We start from the raw sequence: 14,023 nt of genomic DNA, 5'->3' as shown, positions 1-14,023 counted from the left end.
TAAAAATGTTTCTATTGGGTAGTGGTAGAGCGCTCCCAGTCTCAAGCTCCAGGACTGCAAAAAAAAAAAAAAAAAAAAAAAAAAAAAGCAACCATTCATAGATCCTTCTCCCATTTGTCTTCTCCCACCTGTCCTGGGTGCTCACCAAGTGGTGTGCTTTTCATGAGCTCAAGTTGTCTTTATTTCACCTCCTTATTTCTTTATTATGGCGCAGAATTTGACCTGAAAACTTCCTTATGAGAAGAGTCTCTGTCTACACAGCCATGTGGTCTGGTACCTGGGCAGGTCTCCTTTATCTTAGCTCAGATAAAGAAAGGTGCCGATCAAGAGTCCCCAGCAGGGAGGACTGCTTTGGTTCAACCTGTGGTATGCTGGGTGGGGGAAGGGAAGGAGGAGAGGGCCATGGGAGAGAGGAGGAATAGTAGTCAATACTAGGAAATAAAATACCAAGATGACCTGGATGATAGATTTCTTAAAACAAAAGAAAAATTAATTTGGGGGGTCTTATTAAGAAGTGTGATCTAGGACTGGGGTTGTAGCTCAGTGGTAGAGCACTTGCCTCGAATGCATGAGGCCCTGGGTTCGGTCCCCAGTACCACATAAAAATAAACAAATAAAAATAAAGATATTGTGTCCATCTACAATTAAAAAAATAAAACAAAGAAGTGTGATCTAAACTATCCTTTAGCCACAAGGATGCCCTTCTATTTAAAAGAAAATTGTGTACTACTGGCTATCTTTAGTGACTTATAAACTGATGTCCTTATAAAATGATGAGAATTAATGATTTTTCTTCAAAACTCAACAGTTCAGCCAGGTGCAGTGGCAGAAGCCTGTGATCCCAGTGGCTTGGGAGGCTGAAGCAGGAGGATTGCAGATTTGAAACCAGCCTCAGCAATTTAGCAAGGCTCTAAGAAATTTAGCAAGACTGTCTCAAAATTAAGAAGGGGGCAGGAGGTGGGGTGGGGATGTGGCTCACTGGTTAAATGTCCCTGGTTTCAATCCCCAGTACAAAAAAGGAGGAGGAGGAGAAGGAGGAGGAAGAGGAGGAGGAGGAGAAGAAGAAAAAATAATGAAATGCCATTCTAGGAGATCACAGTGAATTGCTGATAAGTTCTTTTTATTTTTCCTTATTCAAAGAAAGATTTTATTAGCACTTGATAAGGCATTAACTGAACCCAAAGACACTTCTGAGGAATAAAAGGTAATCTGTCTATCTCATCATTATTTGACAGTGTCTACATTTAATCTGATCACCGAAAAATATGCTTCTCATTGTAATCAGCTACCTAATACACCTCAATTAACTACTCATAATTTAACAACAGTTAATTTAATCATCGTGGTTTCTGAGTCTGTAAACAGTCTCTATAGTTCTCACAGTTGCTCACATTGTGTGAATAGTTTGGGAGTTCCCATCCCTTGTCATTGATTCTTGAAACCCCAGCAGGTAATTGATGGAGTCTAATTCTGTGTGATGACAACTTCATGGAGTCCATGTGGAATGGTTGTGAAGTGATTAACAAGTAATATATATGAGCTGGTGCCATCAGGAGATGCTTAATGATGCCACCACTATGAGGTATCATAACAGTGTGCAGTGGAAGGGAGATGTGCAGGGTCTCTGGGATGCATGCAGTTTGGGTCTCACTGGGAATTGAAGATGCTTATCAATTCCTTAGTGCATTTGGGACCTGTTATCAGAATCCTGTTGTGCAGTGTTAATTATGTTTATGTATTTGTAACTCAAACACATAAACTCGCTATATGAATGTACATCTTTTATTTAGAGAGTGTGTTCAATAGCTTGAAAGCAAGTACATTTGTAATTTTCATAAAGTCCCTAGGTAAAAGGACCTATAATCATTGCTATGTATTTATGAATGATTCAAATAGACCCTATTTGAATATTACAATCAAATTTCTAGTGTATAGAATAAGAAATATCAGTTAACTTTTCTTTAAAAGCCTCATTAGTGGGGATTTCCTTCCTATTTGAATGTTTGTCCTATCACTTTATTAGGAAATCTCAAAAACAAAGCTTCAAGAACCCGAATTGCTGATAAGTTCTGCAGTAAAATTAATTTTGTTTCATCTGGAAGCTCCATTCTTTTCTTCCTGTAATAGTTATCATCATCCTGTAGACACATTGGGAAGCACTGGTATAAATAAAAAGAAAGACGTGTAACATCTGGACTGTCAGGCTTGATTGTAATAAAAGTCTTTCTGTTGGCTGGAAGAAAAACAATGGATAATACAAAACTATAAGTATACTAGACACCTATAAGTTTCATATCCTGAATATAAGCTGTTGCTTTTAAATATTTGAGATAAAAATAAAATGAATAAATCAGAGTTTATCATTTCAGTCTCTCTCTTTAAGTACGAGGGATTGAATTCAGAAGTGCTCTTCAACTGAGCTACATCTCCAGCCCTTTTAATTTGTTATTGCTGGACATTCTCATTAGGTTGCTGAGGCTGCCCTTGAACTTGTGATCCTCCTGCCTCAGCCTTCTAAGTAGCTGGGATTACAGGCATATGCCATAACTCAGGGCTCAAGTCTCATTTTCATGCTATTTCCCATAGAAATATACTTAAAGTTTTCAGGAAATTCTCTGGAATTTTTTAATGGCTCTTCTAAATGTACCTGAGGTACATGTTCCGGCTATCTGACTGTTATAAATAGCTATGGGCCATTGAAAACTGCAAAGATGAAATGTGTGCCAGGAAAGTGCAACTGCAGAATTATTTTTTCCCCAGACACTGCAATGGAGCCCTCCTGTGGATGATTTAATCCAGCAAATTTTCCCTGATCTAAGCAGAAAAACATAAAGAAGCAGTTTTACTGCAGCTGTAGCAATGACAATGCGCTTTGTGTCCAAGAGTCCTGGGAATAAACAGTCCTATGACAAATATATATTTCCTTAGGAAGATAAATAATGCTTAAGGATGGAAGGAACAGTTTGCCTCTTTATTTTACAGATAGCATCTAAAGCCATTTTTATCAATTTTACAGTGATAGTTTACCAAAGGGAATGGCCCATAGCTATGTCATCAATGAGAAACTAGATCTGGAAAAAAAAAAAAAAAAAGGAAAACTGGCTTATCCATGACTCTAATTTCCCAAAATGTTAAATGAAAAATGAACCTGCCATTTATCTAGAAATAATTTATCTGGTAGGTCTCAGTTCACCCAACAGATAGATCAAAACCAAGAAAGTAAGAACAGAAAAAAATTCAGAACAGAAAAAAATTACTAAAAATAAATGGATGGTTGCTCCTTGTTAAGATCCAGTGAAGGTTTCTTAATCTCACCTGGTGAGGATTTGAGGCTCTATATGTACATCTGTAATGGAATAACAGTGACCCCTTCTCTTCTAATTTTTCACACATCTCTCAACCTTGGCCCACTTCCTAATGACCTTTTCTTATCTCCACTATCTCAAAATTTCCATGGACCACCCTGATAATGTCCCAGTTCTTTCCTGCCTGTGGGCCTCCCTTCCCATACATTCCCCTCAGGTGCAATGGCCACCCTCTCTCCTGGCCTGATATAACCTGTATAAAAGCACATGAACTGAATAATCTTGAATTTTCACCTCCTCTCTAGTGAAAGAACTCCTGATAAATTGTCTTGGATGGACTGCCACTGGTTCTAGGTAGGGTGCTACACAGTGGCTACTTTTGGGGGCCACTTGGAACTCACAGTGACCAATCCTCAGGGACATGCATGTAAGTGACCCCCAACAAACATACATTAAGTGGTGGCTAGATGAGTCGATGGTTGGCTGAAAGGTGCTGACTGGTTTTAAACATATATTTAACTCTTGCTTTTTAAACAGTACATTAAGTCATTACTGGTTATTGTGACATACTTGTTTTCCATCAGCAAAAGTTCATCACATAGCCAAACTAGGAGCAAGTTGGGCTGGAAAGGAAGTTCTAGCTGGTCAACTGCTCTTGCCTAACATAAGGCAATGCTAAGGAAAGGTAAACACAAGTCTTTAGTAAATAGCTAGCTGTTTTTTTGCAAGTTCAACCTCAATCGAAATACAAAACAAAGCAATTAGCAAAGATGTTTAATGAAAATTCCCAAAGTTGTTTTGAAAAGTTTAATTGATAAAACATTTTTGTTCTAATTTATTGCCTCTCCCCACCACCAATAACATCTTTATTTTATAGTTTAGGGAACCACATTTTTCCAAAAAAAAAAAATGACTGATTTATCGAGATTTCTAAGAAGAAACGTGGCTCAGATGCAAGGCACAGAACTGAGGTTTGCCAAACCCTTATTCAATACATTTTTTAAAACATGATCTTTCAGTTATACTCTGAAGGGAGTGAAGACAAACAGAATGGAAAAAGCCAGAAGAGTCCCTAATTTATTATCCCACCATGTGGAGTGTTAATGTGAGAACACTGTTTGGGATTAGCCTCTTGCTCCAGGCCTCTATCCAGAATGGAGTCACACATGTAATCAAACTGTACTTTGAAGTGGACCAGTTTTCCAAAGAAAATTCAGACTATCTTTGTCTGAATACTAAGGAAGTCCCCTCTCTTTTGATCCTATGAGGATGTAACTTTGAAAGAACCAATCTGCTTTTTGTTTCCTATTTCTGCTTGGGCCCTTTTCTGTCTTATATATAAAGCCATTGTCCTTTGTTCAGCTCATTGGAACACTCTATTTCATAGAGTGAGGTGCTTCAAAAATAAAATTAAATCTTTTAATTAAATTTGTGGTGATTTCACTTTTTGACAATAGGTTATTTCTAGGTAGTAGTGATATTATCTCATGATAGTATGAAAATAATGTGTTCTTTTTTATTTATTTACTGATCTTAATGTCTTTATTTTACTCTTATTTTTACCAGCTTTATTGAGAAATTAAAATTGTATATATTTAGGTGTTCTACTTGATGTTTTCATATACATATACCTTGTTAAAAAGTCACCATAATCATTGCCTCACAGTTACCTTTTATGTACGTGTGGTAAGAAAAATTAAGATCTTCTCTCTTAGCAAATTTTAAGTGTACTACACAGTATTGTTAATACAGTCACATTGCTGTATATCATTTTATTCCAACTTCCAACTGCCTTATTTACAAAGCAATTTGGCAATACATATCAGGACACTAAGTTGTTGTTTTTTGTTTTCCTATTTTTGGATCCAGTAATTTTTCTAAGAATCCAAGCTAAGGTAATATTCCAAAATATTTTTTAGAAATCTTTATATATAAAGATGTTGATCACAGTTATTTATAGCAATGAACCATTAGAGAAAAATGAAAACTTATCACTAAAACAATAGTTAATTACATTATTAAAACTCCTATCCAATCGTACTGGATTTTTGGAGCTGCTGGAATACTGATGAAGCATTTCAACAGTGTTTATTTGTTGGAAAGCTTAATTTTGGGGGAGGGGGTACCAGGGATTGAACTCAGGCATTTGACCACTGAGTTACATCCCCAGCTCTATTTTGTATTTTATTTAGAGATAGGGTCTCACTGAATTGCTTAGCACCTCATTTTTTCCAAGGCTTTGAATTTGCAATCCTCCTGCCTCAGCCTCCTGAGCTTGCTGGGATTACAGGCATGTGCTACCATATCCAGTGGAAGCTTGATTTTTTTAAAGCCAACTACAAAATTTTATTTGTAGTATTATCTCAAGTATGTAAGCAATATGTAAGAAACATGTAAAAAAATACTGATTATACCAAATAATAGCTGAGGTTGCTTCTAGGTGATGGGAGATGGTAATTAATTTCCTTATTTTTATTTTTCCATACTATTTAAATATTCTAAATTCAATGTATATTATAACATCATATTCAGAAGAAGAAAAAACTTGGAGAGGAGGTGGGCAACCTTGACAACACAGCTATTATTACTCAGCAGCAGTATCTTGTTGGATCTTTCTAGTAAAAACTGCTCCCTGTGAGCCCATCTTCTATTTCCTTGGCTCTTTTCCCAGTTCTTGAAGTTGGTTGCTGCTTTTGATCCTCCCTCTATCATCAACTAGTAAAGCCTTTCTATTAGCCCAGCTTGCTCTGCACCACCTCACCCTTTACTGTTGTGTCACTTTTTATTTCCTGGTATTAATGCTATTTGCTCAGAATTCTAGGTCTGGACAACTCAGTGATGGACAAGGAGTAACATGATTAGAGCAATTCTTTTAGGAAGACTGATCTGGAGCAACATGTCTAAAAGATTGGAGTATCATAAAAACACATAATTCTTATTCATCTTTTATGTGAGTAACAGGAATATAGACTGCACTACATTTATAGGTCCTTTTGGTCCACTGTAATTTCTTGGAATATAGCAACAGTATCCTCTAGGTCTTTCTGGTGCCTAACAGTTCTGATACATAATTGGCACATAATGAATGTTTTAAATAAATGACTGAATGGATAGAAGAGTGGGTAGGTTTGTGCTTAGAGCTAGATTACAAGAAATTGTGATAGAAAAAAAAATGAATTGGCAAATCAGCTATACTTTCCACCCAGTGTAAATCTGAAGACTGGGAAACATTTGGAGCCTTTTAAACAGACATTATTACTTTATGTATATATGTGACTGCATGACCAATGTGATTCTACAATATGTACACTCAGAAAAATGAGAAATTATATCCTATCTATGTATGATATATCAAAGTGCATAAATGCATTCTACTGTCATGTATAACTAATTAAAACAAATTAAAAAATTTTAAAGGTTAAAAATAAACTAAAAAAAAAAATAAAGATGTGTTTAGATCACCTAGATAGTGCTAAATAAAGGTTACATGATCCTAGGGTCATTAATCCAAATTACGTATGCTTGGGTGAAACAGTTTGGTTACTGTTTAGTGGAATAATTTTTCAGAATTGAGCAGTCACGGATAAATTCAAAGTATGGTGTCAAAGGTTAATGCTGCAGCTCATTTATAGCCCCTCGGTATAGTAACCACCAGGATTAGCTATGCTTGAAGCTCTTTTGACTTTTACTATGGCAAAACTTTTGACAAAAGTTTACCCTTCACAATCTCCCTTTCTTCCCGACCTAACACTTGTATCTCCCAAATTAGATCTCCCTCTCTCAATCCTATAAAGGGAGTCCTATTTTACAGGATAGGTTAGTTATCTGAATGCCCTGAGGATTTCTGGGTCTTCCAGAAGCTGAAGTTATCCTCCAGGGAGGGTCCATGGCCTCAGTATCGGGGACTCATCTCATGCCTAATTGCTGGATGAATGCTTTCTACTATCAAGAGCCTTATGAATTGAATTGTCTGAGTCTATAATTCCTTCCACATGTGTCACTGCATGTGGCCATCTTGCCTTGAATACACTTCAATGCTGAGAGTCTGGCTGCATTCCAAGATCTGAAATCCTAAGTGGCATACTGTCTAGCCTTTTTCAATAGCTCTCCTAACAAATGCAGAAAGAAGTGTTTGTTTAAGAGACTCCATGTGACATATATGGTCTTGAAAGGATACAAAAGATTGGAAAGAAGTATTCCTTTTAAAAAAAATCTTTGATCAAAACTTAAAGCTAAACAAATACTAGAATCAATCATTCTTCTAAAGATACGTAGGAGTCTTGCTTCCATTATCTGTCTTTTATTAATCTATGTTTCATTAACATCCTGCCACCTGTGTAGTAAATCCAGTAGCTTTTATATCTAAAAGAGATACATTTCAAAGCTTCCATTGTTGCTGTGTTTTGTAAATTTGTACTGTGGTTAGGATCCTTTTCTTTGCTAGCATTGTATTTGGTTTGAGAAGCTTGAACCATGTCATCTTAAGATTTCTTATTCTTGTCACTACTTTGTTTTGGTAGCCAAAGGCAGGATTCTTACTAGAATTCTACAGAATCATGTTCTGTGTATCTTCTTTGATATACATTTCAATAAATGTCATGTTATAATTTTTTAAGGGAAAATCAGAAGTCCTAGCAATCAACAATGAATTCTCCTGTTTTCAAACAGAAAATTATTCTATTATTCATCATCATTATCCCTAAGAAGCCATCTATTTTAAAGTATGTTGGTGATAATTGTGTCACCCCATATTTGGCCAAAAAGAAAAATAATCCTGGGGCTGGGGATGTGGCTCAAGCGGTAACGCGCTCACCTCGCAAACGCGGGGCGCTGGTTCGATCCTCAGCACCACATAAAAATAAAGATGTTGTATCCACCAAAAACTGAAAAATAAATACTAAAAACTTCTCTCTCTCTCTCTCTCTCTCTCTCTCTCCCTCCCTCCCTTAAAAAAAAAAAGAAAAAGAATCCCCAAATATTATTTTTTTTTACCTACCAAAATCAACAGCCTTATACAAAGCTATGGGTATACCGTAGCTTAATTCTAGGAAAATTTTAATCTGTATCACTGAAAACATTAAAAAAAGGTCTTTAATATTGAAAGGGAATATCACTTATGACCAACTCACTAGGGGAAAACAGAATTGAGAAGTTAAAATTTTTTAACTTCAAATGGTTTCCTCTGAATTTTGTTTGAGAATTCTAGCAATCACACAGACATGAGAAAAGTACCAATTAGCCCTAGTAAACAAAAAGGTAAATTATTTTCCCCAAAGTAATTACAAAGAAGTTCAAGATGAACTTAAAGGGCACAGCAGGAAATAATAAATTATTGCATATCCCCTTTTACTCGTTAACTGATCATCTTGAAAATGATGGACCCATCATTTTGTCTACTCTCTTGGTTAAAAGGAGGTTTGGGCGATGTGGTAGAAGAGATGTATCCCTTAGAAATGATTTTCTTAATTAAAATAGGATTTAAAAATCATTCTGTAAAATACAGACCTTATTTAGTGTAATAATATAGCTCTGTGAACTCTCCTTTCCTGACAGTATTCCATAGTTTGGGGAGTACTCTGGACTGTCAGATTATTCAGGCTTGATTCCTACTCCCAGTACTTGCTGTGTGACCTTGGAAAATTCATTTAACCTCTGTGAGTTTTAGCTGTCCCAACTACAAAAATAGGATAAAAATAGGAATTACCTCATAGACTCATTATGAGGATTAAATGAATTAATATATGTAAAGCAGTAGAATAATACTATTGTGATTTATGAAAAATGTCCAACATCATTAATCATGAGGGAAATACAAATTAAAACCATAATGAGGTGTCATCTCACACCTGTTTGAATGGTCATTATCAGACAGAAAAGATAACAAGTTTGGCAAAGATAAGGAGAAAAAGAAACCCCAGTATGCTGTTGATAAGAATGTTAATTAGTACAGCCAATATGGAATATAGTATGGGGGACCCTCAAAAAATTAAAAATAGAACTTACCATATGCTCTAACAATGACACTTCTGGGTATATATCCAAAGGAATTTATGTCAGTATATGAAATATATATCTGCATTCCCATACTCACTGCAGTATAATTCACAATAAGATATGGAGTCAATCTAAGTATCCATCAGCAAAAAAATGGATCAAAAATATGGTATATTTTCAGATTCAACCTTTAAAAAGAAGGAAAGTCTGTTATTTGTGAAAACATTAATGGAATTGGAAAAATTATGTTAAATAAAAAGCTCAGGTATAGAGAGACACGTAATGCATCAACTCATTTTTACATGGAATCTAAAAGAGTTGAATTTATAGAAGAGTAGAGTAGGGGTCGCCAGAGTCTGGGGTTTGAGGGTAGGAAAGTGGGAGACACTGATCAAAAGGTACAAAATTTCAGTTAAACTGGAGGAAAATTCTTTCAAGATCTGTTGCACAAAATGGTGACCATAGTTAAGAATGATGTATTTTTATATTTCAGAATTGCTAACAGTAGATCTGAGATGTTCTCAAAGCAACAACAACAAAATAAGTATATGAAGTGATGGATGTTCATTGACTTGACCTAATCATTCCACAATGTATGATACAGTCAGCCCTCCGTATTCACAGGATCCACATCTACAAAGTCAACAATTTGTAGATTAAAAACCCTCAGGGAGCCAGGCACCCTGGCACACACCTGTAATCCCAGTGGCTGGGGAGCCTGAGGCAGGAGGATTATGAGTTCAAAGCCATCCTCAGCAATTTATCGAGACCCTGTTTCTAATTAAAATATTTTAAAAAATGGCTGAGGATGTCGCTCAGTGGTTAAGCACCCCTGGGTTCAATCCCGGATTAAAAAAAAAAAAATCCTTCAGGGAAACAGTGCATCTGTATTGAACATGTCCAGACTTTTTTCTCATCATTATCCCCTACATAATACAATACAAACAACTATTTAGGTTGCACTTATGGTGTATTAGGTATCATAAGTAATCTCAGAAAACTGAAACTATACTAAAAGATATAGATAGGTTGTATGCAGATATGAAAGCGTTTTATTCAATGAACTTGAGTATCTGAGGATTTTGATATGGGGATACTGGAACCAATCCCTTCGAATACTGAGGAATGGCTACATATCAAAAAACATCTGACTGCACCCCATAAGTATATAAAATTATTTGTCATTGTAAAATATAATACTATTATTAAGTAGTGTATTATCAATATACCTTTCAGTTAGCTTTTGGGTTGCTGTAAACAAAATACCTGACAAGAACAATTTAGAGGAGGGAAAGTTTATTTGAGGCTCATGGTCAGAGGTCCCAGTCCATAGACAGCCTACTCCATAGCTCTGGGCCCAAGATGAGGCAGCACATCATGGGGGAAGGGCCCAACAGAGGAAAGCCACTCAGCTCACCAGGATTAGGAAGAAGAGAGAGAAGGAGGCAGGAAGAGACAGAAGGAGGCAGGGAGGGAGGGAAGGAGGGAAGGAGAGAGAGAACAGTGAAAAGGCTACAGGGAAGATGCACGTGTCTCCAGTGACCCACCTCCTCCAATCACATCCCACCAGCCTACAGTTACCACCCAGTCAGTCCATTCAAACTAGGATGGACTGTTTAGGTTACAGCTCTCATACTCTAATCATTTACTTTGGAATTTTCCTACATAAGCAGGAGCTGTTATCCAAGCCATAGCAATACCAATACTGACATACTGTCCCTGAATTCAATGAAAAAGTGCCATATCTTTGTTGTGTTAGTGACAAAATACCTGAGATAATCATTTTAAAGGAGGAAACTAGTACAGCAGGCCAAAGTAAACTGAAACCCAAGTTTTTTCAGAGCTCTGAAAGCAAGCAGATTAACATAGCAAAACATTACAAAGACTCAGGAATTTCTAGCACCATACCTTCACAAAAGTATGAGGTGAAGAAAAATGTCATTAAGTCAGTTTGACTCCTAGATTTCCCCCAGTGGCAAAGTCAGAAAAAACATTTTCTACCCTCTATTCCCATCCTGCAACCTGCAAAAATATTTCTTTTTGGAAATATTGAATCAGGAAGCCATGGATTCAGAGATAGCAGACACAACTGAAGGCACAGATGCCATAATTGAAGAATGGTCTAAGTGAAAATCTACGTGAGGGTTAATTTTATGTGTCAACTGGATCACAAGATATTCGTAGCTGGGTAAATATTACTTCTGAGCATGTCTGTGAAGTTGCCAAATAAAGTAGGCTGTTGGCATCCAGGAGGTGGGGTCATCAATCCATTCAAGATTCAAATAAAATAAAAATAAGGAGGAAGGGAGGATCATTTTTCTCTGCCAGACTCCTTCAGCTGGATCATCGTTTCCTGCCCTTAGTGATTCTGCCCCCAGGAGAAGAGAAGCCTCCAAAAAAGGGTTCCACAAGTTTCAAGGGAGAAGGGGGAATCTACTCAGGAATAGTAGGGTTCTTAATTTACTTAATGGAAAAGAATCTCACCACACACCAGTTAGAGGCATAGACAGAGATTTATTAAGGAAAATAGATACATATTGAAGCAAGAATGCAAGTCATATCTGTTAGGTGCAGGGCAGGCTGAATAAATATTAGCTGCAGGATAACCCAGGCACTCAAACCCCTCTCGGTCTGGTCCTTTATCACATGTTTGCGTCAAGTCTGAACACTCAACCCCACTCAAGGCTGAACACTTGACCCCCACCTCACCGTCCGGTGCACCAGAAACCCACATCTGACCTCTGCCCCATCTGCCTGAAGGCAGAAGACGATACCTTTAGCAACTACTGTATGATCCAATCATTGTACGCCAACAAGGCAGCTTGCAGACCCAGTGACCCCATTAGAATTTGGCTATAAAAACTTCCCCTCTCCCTTGCTCTGTTTCCCTCTCTTGCTTTCGCTCCCCCTTGCTCTCTCTTTCTCTCCTCTTTTGCACTGCTGCAATAAAGATCTCTTGGTTGCTCCGAGTATTGTGGTCACTTTCCTTTCAATATCAAGAGTGAGAGATACAATTTGGGGATTCCTGGCTCTTCTTTTAAAGGAAATTTGGTGAAGAATGGTTATTGGAGCTCATGTAGGAACAATATCAGTCCAGTGATGCAAGACAGTTTCTGGTGGTTTGGTCAATCTCAGGATCCTCACATTGATGTGATCTTCATTATCTGAACAATAGATAGTGATGGAAAGTCCCCAAATTATGGACTCCTCATATGGACTCAAGATATTATATTTCAACTGGACATGAAAGTTCATGCCTGCAATCCCAGCAGCTCAGGAGGCTGAAGCAAGAGAATCACTAGTTCTAAGCCAGCAACTTTGCAAGGGCCTAAGCAACTTACTGAAACCCTAGTGCTATAAATAAAATATTTTTTTAAAAGGCTGGGGATATGGCTCAGTGGTTGAGCACCCCTGGGTTCAATCACCAGTACTGAAAAAAAAAAATTCATCTCTTATTAGGGTCCGTAAACAAGTCAAGATGGCGCCTGGCACTTTGCCAGAAGGAGTGGTTTGTGAAATAACGCCAGTGAGCCATTAAGATGATGGAGATTCCTTAATGACTGACTGCTGTATCTAGTTTATGTTAATTAAGATAAGCTGTGTGTAATTGGTTAAGTATATATACCTCTCTGTCCCATAATAAAGTGGCTCCCACTCCTGCTGTATCAACCTTCACAAGTTGCTCGTCATCCCCCCCCCCCCCCTTAGTTTGCTGCAGCCAGATTGCGGCAATCTCTCTCTTTACTTAATCTATTGATGGGGGAGGGGTGTTTGTTAGCTTTTCACGACTGTAACCAAAATACCAGCTAAGAATAATTTAAGAGAAGGGAAAGTTTACTTTGCCACACAATTTCTGAGGTGCAATTCATAACCAACTTCATAGCTACAGGCCCAAGGTAATGCAGAATATCGTGGCAAAGGGCATGGCAGCCAGGAAGAAAAGGGGTATGGGGAAGGGGCCACAGGGAAGATCTACACTTCCAAGGCCCACCCCTAGTGACCCACCTCCTCCAGCCAAACCCCACCAGCACCAGCCTACCCCCACTCAGTCCATTCAAACTAGGGTGGACTGATTTAGATTACAGCTCTCACAATCCAATCATCTCACCTTTGAATATTCCTATGTTAACACATGAGTTCTTGGGGGACACCTCATAATCAAACAGGGGGTTTTAATAGTACACAATGAGATTTACAGATTCATTAGGAATTTAGGAGTAACAGACCTGGGAGAAAGACTGGCTTGAGGAGAGACAGGCCTGGGAAAGTATGTGGAACTGAATTAAAATCTTTTCTCCTCGTGCTTCCTTTATGTCTCCTTTCTACCTGTTTCTTATTCCTTCTGTCCTGCCTCAACCCTAGCTCACAGTCCTCCTGACTGGGACTAGAATCTGCACCACTGTCAGCTCCCCACCAGTAACCTGGCTCTCAGAGCTTCAAATCACAGCACCTGCCCTCCTGGATCTTCAGCCTGCAAACAAGTTTTTGAGATTTTGTGGGACTTTTCAGTTCCTCCTGTCCCACACCAGTCCTATGAACTTATGATAGATAAATAACCTATTGGTTCTGTTTCTCTGGGGAAACTTAATACTGTGTATACACTAAAATTATTAAGATTCCCAGCTTCCTTTCCCATGGAGCTTCAAGGAAGTCGTATATTCTCAAAGCAAGTAATTAGAAGAGTAGTCTCTGGAAGAAAACAATCAGGCCCTTTTCCCCCTGAT

Source organism: Callospermophilus lateralis, chromosome 4, assembly GCF_048772815.1.
Source record: "Callospermophilus lateralis isolate mCalLat2 chromosome 4, mCalLat2.hap1, whole genome shotgun sequence".
NCBI classification, from domain to species: domain Eukaryota; kingdom Metazoa; phylum Chordata; class Mammalia; order Rodentia; family Sciuridae; genus Callospermophilus; species Callospermophilus lateralis.
This window is presented reverse-complemented; position numbering follows the sequence as displayed.